Source organism: Engraulis encrasicolus, chromosome 6 (genome assembly GCF_034702125.1).
Source record: "Engraulis encrasicolus isolate BLACKSEA-1 chromosome 6, IST_EnEncr_1.0, whole genome shotgun sequence".
Lineage (NCBI taxonomy): Eukaryota > Metazoa > Chordata > Actinopteri > Clupeiformes > Engraulidae > Engraulis > Engraulis encrasicolus.
In genome coordinates this window covers 39,896,742-39,907,067 of record NC_085862.1, presented here as the reverse complement: position 1 = coordinate 39,907,067, position 10,326 = coordinate 39,896,742, and positions in this window count along the sequence as shown.

Genomic DNA, 10,326 nt, shown 5'->3' with positions numbered 1-10,326 from the left:
GGATCATTAGTGCGGGGGCGCTGGCTTTGACTGTGCCTTTGACTGCGACTATAGCTGTGACTGTGACTGTTTCTGTGTGTGTTGTGTGGGTGCGGGTGCCATCCGAGATTGCATCAGATCGTACGCGGAGCAGGAGAGGAGGAGGAGGAGGAGGAGCAGGAGGCTCAGCTGTAAAGGTCTCTTTGCAGCCGGCTGGCTCCCACGCTGGCCCTTATCCCCGGCTTTGCCCACCGCTAGTGTTGAGGGGGGATGCGATGGGGCTCAGGCATTGCCCAAAGATTACATCAGGAACCGTTTCATGTAAAACAAAGGGGGGCACCACACAAAGTCGACAAACGGTGCCAGAAGTCGCACTGAGGCAAATGAAAAAAAAAACTGAGGTTGAGAGGGAGAGGGAGAGAGAGAGAGAGAGAGAGATGTCAATACTCTTTTATTGCACCTTCTCTGTCTCTCTGTATATGACATGTTTTTCGGATTATGATGCTCCCTGTTGTCCGTAGACCATGCCAACGTTGGGTACAGATGGCACAGTGTGAAACCACCAATCAGGGTACCATGGTCAATGGATAAGACTGTAATGCCCTCCCCATCCCTCCACCCACCCCCTGGGCTGAGGGACGCCTACCAATTTGAGGTGACAAGAGGGGCAAAGAGGAATCCGCTTGCCTGAGGCACCTGTACTCTTTACTTTACTATTTTATACACTTCTTCATGCACTGTGTTCACCTCTCCAACATTGGATTAGATGCAGTAACTGCCAAAACAGAAGGGGGGCTGTAATATTTGGCTGTGTAAACATTAAAGATTCTAATTTTACATTAATCCCAAACCTTACATCACCCTGCCTCCAGGCTACACTATTTTATTCAGTCAACAGCAAGGCAACAGCACTGGTTATAATGCCTTGAAGTCTGCAGTTGTATTAGAAGTGTACCGTATTAAATTAGTTTAACTCATCTTTCTGTATCTATATATATATGTATATAGGGAAATCCTCCCCAAAGCGGAGGAGCTGTAGAGTTTCTCCTCCTCCATGTGCATACATTATTATGGGGAAATGTACAGAAGAGGTGCGCATAACAAAAAGATAACAATAAGCAATTTATTCCCACTCGTCTTCGCACCACATTGTTCCATTTTCTTCAAGGAATACGCTCTCCATTTGAAATGTTAGAACTTCGCCACTAATTCTGATCGTGGTGAAGGAGGGAGATGTGTGAGATATCAAAAAGCCTGTTTCACTAGGCTGAGCTCAGCCATGTTTTATATGTGCATATCTTCCGCTGGCTCTCTGGCCTGCCGAGCTTCAAATTGGTCAGCCAACCATTTTTTTTACTTGCTCAGTCAAGTGCAGTGCAAGTATATAATTGAAGAACACAGTGCATGCCTGCTGAACATACTGTGTGAACTACTACGTAAGTATACTGTCAATCACCACAACGTCATAAACTATTGACAGGCAGACGTTAGACTCCTAAAACATTCATAGGCCTACTATCCATTACGTTATACATTAGGCGGCACAACATTTTGTTGTCTTCAACGGGGGGTTGTTGTGCCCCATTTAAATTGAGAGAGTGCCATCCATTCCATAAAATGTGTGTGCAATGTATGTGAGTTTGTTTATTTGCAGGGAGGTTGCCACTGCACTCCCTCCCTCCACGAACATCATTTCCTCTTTGAGTGGATGGGAAAATGAGTAGAGCAGAAAGGTAATACGGCAGAATGGTCTTGCCACAGAGAGTGCGAGCTGTGAAGACACTGCCTGAGAAAAAAAGGCATCAGTCTGAGACACATCTGTGGCTGCTTGGCAGCAAATTGAATCTGCAGGGAAAAAAAGGCACCCATCCAAAAGCAGCATGTGATGTCACTTGAATTTAGCCCCGCTGACGGCTTCAGAGCATACACTTTGGGTGAGCAAATGTGAGGAGAGGATTCTATCACCTGTGTGCCAAGCTTGCCCTCTCATCCCGTCTCCTCTCTCTCTCTCTCTCTCTCTCTCTCTCTCTCTCTCTCTCCTTGCCCAAGTCATTTGCATAGACAATGGTATTACATTTGCGGCTAACTTGCAGAAGGAGAGAAAACAATTTTGTGGAGGGCATCATGTCCAGAAACCAGTCGAAGACGTTAGCAAGGGTGACACAAATTTGATGCAGGTGTATGTACATATTTCAATACCACGAATTGAGAGGAGATTACCTTTAATTGGGGAAACTACTCATACATGAAGGGTTTTTTTTTGGGCGAGTCACTGTAAAAATCACACAAACGTTATTTTCAAAGTCTGTGAAGATTTTTCTTTTTCCTATCCCCCGCAAGATTTAATTATACTCCTGGTATTGGTGATAAGCTGTTTGGATGAGGATAAGGGTTTGTTTTAGACTCACAATCGTAGTGAAATTAACATTTCCTTTGAATAATTCACATAGTAAGATGTTGCAAATCTGTTGGAGCTGATTTTCAATTTGAATTGATTGCCAATTATTTCGCCACAATGAAGAAAGCATTATTCTTGTTTTGGTACTGTATAACTTGCACAAAAAAATAGTCTAAAACATTAACAAGGAACAGGCTTTCACATTTTTTTTTCCAGACATTATGTGCTTTCCATCCTCTGCTGTTGCTAGGCTACATCTTTTAAGGTCAGTTCTCATTGTGATAAACTAAAGCGATGTGACAATACTTGTAAGGTTTAGAAACATTTATTATTGTGGACACTTAAAGCCCCAGAGAGCACATTTCTTTGAACAGGAGTGACACAGTCGGTAAGCATCCCGCTAACTGATGATGAGATTAAGAACAACAACTACAACATCATGAACAACGACAACAACAAAGAACAGGGCCTTTTAAGTTGTCACTCAATCAGAATTGCTTCAGGGAATAGCGGAACTGCAGTGATATTTGTCCTGAAGTGTGTGGCTATAGCTCAAGTTGTATATATTGACAAACTAAGCGAAAATAAGTGTCGGTGCTCTCCTAAAATAATTTGAAATGCAGTATCAAATACAGGTATACTGTAAAAAAGTATTGGTACTATCGGGGGGCGCTGTGGCGCAACGTGCTAAGCCCCCCACATTTGGGCTTGCATGCCCACCCACGGGGACCCCAGTTCGAGTCCAGTCGGGGTCATTTTCCGATCCTCCCCTGTCTCTCTGTCCCATTCGCTTCCTGTCACCATCTTCAACTGTCCTGTCAAATAAAGGCATAAAAGCCCTTAAAAATATATTTTTTTAAAAGGTATGGAGTAAGGCTAAAGTTGAGAATAACCGGTTCTCTGTACCAGTGGGTACCAGCCCCACTTTAAGAACTGCATACGTACCTACCTACTATGAGAGGAGTATAGCCTGATAGACAATTTCGAATGAATCAATGAGGTATTTGTAATAGATTATGTGATGTCAAAGGTAGAGTAGAGAATGATGGCTCCAAGTGATCAGAGGCTATGGCTACTGGTGCATTCTAGAAGAGGAGCACTTTTGAGAGGGTGCCATCTTTCCCTGTAATCAACAAAGCATACCTCTCAAGCTTGTCAGTTCAGTCAGCTTGGTGGAACATGCCTGTGTCTGTTTACAATGCTCTCTCATTCCTTGCCTCTTTGCAAATGTATTGATGTCTCATTAACATCTAATGCACATGTTGATATAGCCTGATCTGGCATTCAATGTATAACTTAAGACAAACCCTTTTGAATTTCACCTTTGAACGTACCTATCTCTTCAATTACGCCTACAGAAAATCAACACACCTAAATGTGGTTAAGGCTACCTATTCTTATGGAATTTAGCCATGGTTGGCTCGTTGTAAGCCTGCAGTCAATAACACTCCTCCTTCCCTGTGGCCTGCCCTAAGGCTTGCCCTGATGGAAGGCCATGCTTCTGAAGCTACCTACCTCCAGCCCAGTGTTCAATAATCAATTTTAAACATGCTAGCTGCACTCCCTTAAATGGAATTCATGATGTAGTTTGCACTGCAGTATAGAAGGATTAATGAAAAATCAGTAGGCTATGCTACTCAAGGTGTAATGATTGCCTGCCTACTGACAATGTATGCCTACATTATATAGGCCTATAGGGCTATGCGGGCAAAGAAAGAAAGAAAGAAAGAAAGAAAGGAGAGAGAGAGAGAGAGAGAGAGAGAGAGAGAGAGAGGGGCCTAAATAAAAAAAGAACACAGAACGCCTTCAAAGCCCAATAGCAATTTGCCTATCCATTTGTACAATTCCGTCTACCAAAATGTACTCCAAGCAATTCGCCTTTGGCTAAGCCCCGCCGTCTTTAGTTACAGTTGCTAGGTCGGACAGATACACTTTCAATGCTGAGATATCAACGTGATTTATGCAGTGACTGCAAATCGCAGCAGTTATTCACTCATAATAAATAAAAACGCATTCATAGTATTGTGAATATAAGTATTTATTTTCTGAACGGTCATGCGATGCATCACAGCTGTTATGGGCTCTTCTATTGGTATTGATAGACGATAGGCATTGTAACCAGCACCATGGTAAGCTGAGCTCGCATATCTTTTGAGCCCTGACTCAAACTTGCTAGACGAAAACGAAATCACACAACTTAATGGCTGTAGTCATCTTCAAAGCTACCACAGCAAAGTGTAACATTAACGTTTGGCGTTTATATCTTCAGTAGTGTAGAGTGGTGGCTTTATGTCACCTTTCATATGTATTCCTAGAAGCGTCACTAGGTGGCGACACCTGTATGAGTGAGTGGCACAGTTAATAAAGTCAGTCTAGTGTGTACATTTACCAGAGCTGCCTGTGTGATTTATAACCACGCTACATGGTGTCAGAAGCGGTTAATAATGGCTCAAGGACTCCGCCGTATCGATCCACTTGTGTTTGATGAACATATTGCCGACAACTGGCGCAGATTTGAGAAGGAATGGACAATCTACTGCAACGCAGGACTCTCGGACAAGTCCAAGAAAGTTCAAGCCTACACGCTACTGAACCTAGCCGGACCGGAGGCTGCGGAGAAGTCGGAATCTTTTGTGTATGGAGAAGGGGAAAGCCAAGAGAAGCCAGATGATCTACTGAAAAAGTTTTGTGAGTTGTGCTTACCAGCAAAAAACATAATTATGGACAGACACGCTTTTAACACTGCTAGCCAGGGAACTGATGAGTCAATACAGGCATATGTCTCCAAGTTAAAAATACTGGCAAAGAAATGCGAGTTTGGCGCGCTCCGTGATGACTTGATAAGGGACCGCATCGTCTGTGGAATACAAAACGATACCCTTCGCAAACAACTGTTACGTGAACAGAAGCTTACCCTTGAATTGGCCATTAGCATGTGTTTGCTTCATGAACAATCCGAAAAAAGCTCCAAAGAACTCCGAAAGGAAACAACTGATGTGTGCTCAATTCAGAAGGCTCGCTGTGGCAATTGTAATGGCCAACACTCACCTGACCGCAGTAAATGCTATGCTCTCAATAAGATATGCAATAACTGTGGAAAACTGAACCACTTTGCTAAGTGTTGTCGCTCTGCACCAGTGCAGGGCACGGCTCGCCACACAGCCCCCTCTCAGTACAGGCGAAGAGCAACTGGTAGAGTAAATGAACTGACCACTGAGACAGACAATCAGGTTGATTTTCTACTGTGACACAATACTCACAAGCGCACAGAAGGGGGAAATCTTTGCCACGCTGGAAATGAAAAATGGAAATGCACAACTGAGGGTGAAAGTAGACACTGGCGCCAAATGTAATGTGCTGCCCAGGAAAATGCTACAAGCTGTGGACCACACAGTGCGTGTGGATCCATATGAAAAGGTCAATCTCGTGGCTTATGGAGGCGAGACAATCAAAACAGATGGCACTGTGACACTGCAGTGTACACGGGGACAGTTCAAGTTTCATGTGGTGAACAGGGATGTGAAACCCATACTGGGGTTGCAAGACAGTGTTGCTCTAGGCCTCATACAGCTTGGACCAGATGTCCACACACTGCAACAAGAAGCTCCAGAAAGACTGCAATACCAGGACCTGTTTGACACCAATGTCATAGGCAAACTGCCTGGGGTATATCACATGAGACTGGATGACACTGTTGCCCCCACAATATGCGCTCCACGCAGGATCCCCATTGCCATGAAAGATAAGGTCAAGGCGGAGCTGGATCGAATGACTGCTCTCGGTGTCATTACACCAGAAAATGAAGCAACAGAATGGGTGTCTGCCATGGTTGCAGCAAAGAAAAAAGACGGCACAGTGCGGATCTGCATAGACCCAGTGCATCTGAACCAGGCCCTCCTCAGACCCCGCCATCCCCTCAAATCCATCGAGCAAATCATCGCAGACATGCCTGAGGCAAAAATATTTAGCATCTTAGATGCCAAATGCGGATTTTGGCAAATACCCCTTGACCATGCCTCCTCAAAACTCACGACATTCATGTCACCTCATGGCCGATACAGGTTCCTGAGAATGCCATACGGCATATGCACAGGCAGCGAGGTCTTCCAAAACGTGATGGAACAGCTGTTTGCAGGACAACCGTGCGAGATCGTGGTCGATGACATCCTCATCTGGGGACGCACATTACAAGAACACGATGAACGCCTGACACAGGTGATGAACAGGATCCGTGCCATCAACATGAAGCTCAATCCTGAGAAATGCAAATTCAGGGTCAACTCTGTGCAGTATGTTGGCCACCTGTTAACTGCTGACGGGGTTAAGCCAGATCCTGAAAAGGTCAAAGCTGTCTGCGAGATGGAGAAGCCTCAGGACAAGCAGACACTACAGCAATTTCTGGGCATGACCAACTATTTATCCAAATTCATTCCCCAGTACAGTGACATGACGGGCCCTTTGAGACAGCTGATACACCACGACGTGGAGTGGCACTGGCATGACGCCCATGATGCGGCGTTCAGAAAACTGAAACAGGCGCTGACCAATCCTCCCGTGCTACAGTTCTTTGACACCTCAAAGCCAGTGGTTATATCAGCAGACGCCTCCCAACATGGTCTCGGGGCAGTGTGCCTCCAACAAGGCCGGCCAGTGGCATTCGCATCCCGTGCCCTCACACCGACTGAGTCCAGGTATGCTCAGATTGAAAAGGAAATGTTAGCCCTGGTGTTTGCAGCTAAAAAATTTCATGACTTCATATACGGCCGCCCTGTTACTGCTGAAACAGATCACCAGCCCCTTGTCACCATTCTGAGAAAGCCACTGCACACCGCATCACCACGCCTGCAGGGTATGATGCTAAAGTTGCAGCGCTACGACCTGGATGTGATGTACAAGCGAGGCAAAGAGCTGTATGTGGCAGACGCGCTGTCACGAGCACATTTACCTGAGTCTGAGCCCCCGCTTACTGATGACTTACTAGAGGTGATGACGGTCCAGGTTCTCTCCTCACGTCGCACAGATGAATTACGAGATGCAGTCAAGAGCGACATCACTTGTCAACAGCTCTGTGAAGTCATCTTACACGGCTGGCCCAGCACCTCCAAGGAACTACCACAGCTGCTGCGACCATTCTACTCCATGAAGGAGGAGCTGACATTGGATGACGGGTTGATCCTACGAGGGCAAAGGGTTGTGATACCTGCAGTACTGCAAAAGTTCTACACTGACCAGTTACACCAAGGCCATCCCTGAATGGAAGCCGCCAAACGCAGAGCTCGAGAGACTATGTACTGGCCCTCAATGTACTCTGACATCGAAAGAGAAGTGTCTCTGTACTGCATGCAAAGCTTTGACAGCTCACCACGCAAAGGAGCCAATGCAACTCCATGACATTCCTGAACTGCCATGGTCATTCACTGCAGCTGATATATTTGAGTGGCGTGGCAAAATGCATCTAGTCCTAGTGGACTCGTACTCCGGGTGGTTCGAGCTGGATTACCTCCCCAACATGACCATCAACACTGTCATTGGGAAGCTGAAGAGACACTTTGCAACACATGGTGTGCCCCACACTTTCATGAGTGACAATGGGACCCAGTTTTCGGGGAGGGACTTTGCACAGTTTTCACAATCATGGGACTTTAAACACATCCGCAGCAGTCCCTACTATCCGCAATCTAACGGCCTTGCTGAGCGTGCAGTGAGATCCGCCAAGCACCTGCTGGAGAAGTGCCACCGTGATGGCTCAGACATTCAAGCAGCCATTCTGCACACTCGCAACATTCCCCGTGAGGGACTCCCCTCTTCTGCTCAACGCCTGATGTCTAGGCGTACTAGGACCTTCCTGCCAGCCACCACAGACATGCTCAGACCCGCCATCCAAGTCAACGTGGCTGCCACCATCACCAAACACAGAATGAGGGGGAAAATGTATCATGACCGCCATGCTCACCGTCTCCCTGCACTTAAGCCAGGTCAAACAGTCAGAGTGCAGACTGAACGTGGTTTTGATCACGTGGCAAGAGTGGAAGGCCCAGCCCAGCAGCCTAATAGCTATGTGATAGCATCACAAGGAAAGAGCTACATCAGGAACAGGCGGCATCTCCTCCGGGTAGATGAGGACCCACCGGCAACCCCTGAAGAGGACGTGCCACTGACCTCCACCTCTCCGGCACCTGACAGAGAAAATGACACCAGCGCACCACCTCCACCTCCTACCACACCAGTGGTCAATACTGCTGGCCCAGTTGAAAGACAGTTGGTAGTGACACGAGCAGGCAGAGTCAGCAAGCCCAATCAGCGCTATGGGGACTATGTCAGTCCTTAGAGTGAAAAATGAAAACGTGAAAATGTTATCAATGTGTTCTTTTGTTTAACTGAACTGGTTTTACTTGCTCTTATTGCCCTTAATGTCTATGTTAGGTGTTATCTTATGTTTTGAGATAGGCAGCTTGGTCAGATGATTTTGTATGCGTTTTAGTCCTGATCTGTTACATGCCTTAGTTGAGGTTAGTTATTAGGTTGTGTGCAGCATAGCTACTTTATCTAGAAGAAGGGGGATGTAGAGTGGTGGCTTTATGTCACCTTTCATATGTATTCCTAGAAGCGTCACTAGGTGGCGACACCTGTTTGAGTGAGTGGCACAGTTAATAAAGTCAGTCTAGTGTGTACATTTACCGGAGCTGCATGTGTGATTTATTGGCACGCTACAAGTAGCTTAACAAAGTCACTCAGCTGCTAGTCAAAACACTCCTGCCGTGACCGATAGTTAACTTTGCTAGCGGTGTTTCTTCATTAATTAGGTCAGAAATCCAAAATCCTACTCTGAAACAGGTTTGTGGTTTGCTTACAACCTTACTGAAAAGGGATATGAATGAGATGGTGTCATGATCGGAGCACACAAAGTATGTTTTTGATCAGTGTGCTTTCTAGTCGAGTGTGAGGCTGCCGAGACCCTTCAAGGCAGACTATCCAGCTGCTAGTAATATTAGTCCGGTTTTAGGTAAAGAGGAAAGTGATTACCACCTGTTACATCGCGGGGAAACTTGCACATTTGTCACAAATACCCCAGGCACAATTTCCAATCATATTTTAATAATAATATGACCGTATCTCGCTAACTACTTGAAAACATGCGATTTCAGCATTGAGTTTAATGGAGCGCTGTCAAAACTGTCCGAGGTTTGTCCGAGGTAGTCCTTTTGCTGCGCTGTGATTGGTCAAAAAGCACTTTAGGGCGGGCCTTAGCCAAAGGTGAATTCCATCATTCGCAAACCTGATTGTAGGCTAGCTACCAGATTAGAATACTCCAGGTTTAGCCTACTGCGCATGTCCAGGAAGACTTGGATGACAGCAGTTGTTTTGAAGCGAGCGCGAGGTGCTGTTACAACAGAATAACTATGTAGCTGCATGAATGACTGTTACATTGACGTCAGCGATAGTTAAACATTCACGGGGACGGTAGAACAGCATTGGTGCGCGCGCCTCATTTATTTCCCGAATCTTTCCTTGGACAGGACTGTGTTGTTGCCTCCCTCTCTTAGTCCATGGGCCGGAGCAGAAGTTGGTATCACCTGGGGTGGCAAAGTCTATCAATGTTTTTTGTAATCCTCCATGCCTGAGGGACATTATTTGGTATGATAGCCCTCTGGAAGTGGTAGCTTTCTTATATTTTTACTCACTTTTATAATGACACCCAGTGCATTTCGCAATACATGCCTATATATGGATATAGGCATATGCAAGTGTCTGTGATGATGGGATATATTTTTATTGATGTTACATCACATGTAGACACCTTAGGGATTTTAATAATATATAGTTTTGATGGATAATATACTTTCCTAGGAATTATATAGGTCAAAATATATCCGTCATACACTTTTTCAGCAATATAATGCAAGGTTAGATTGATGCAGAAGCCTGTAGGAGGGTGGGTCAAATCCCAA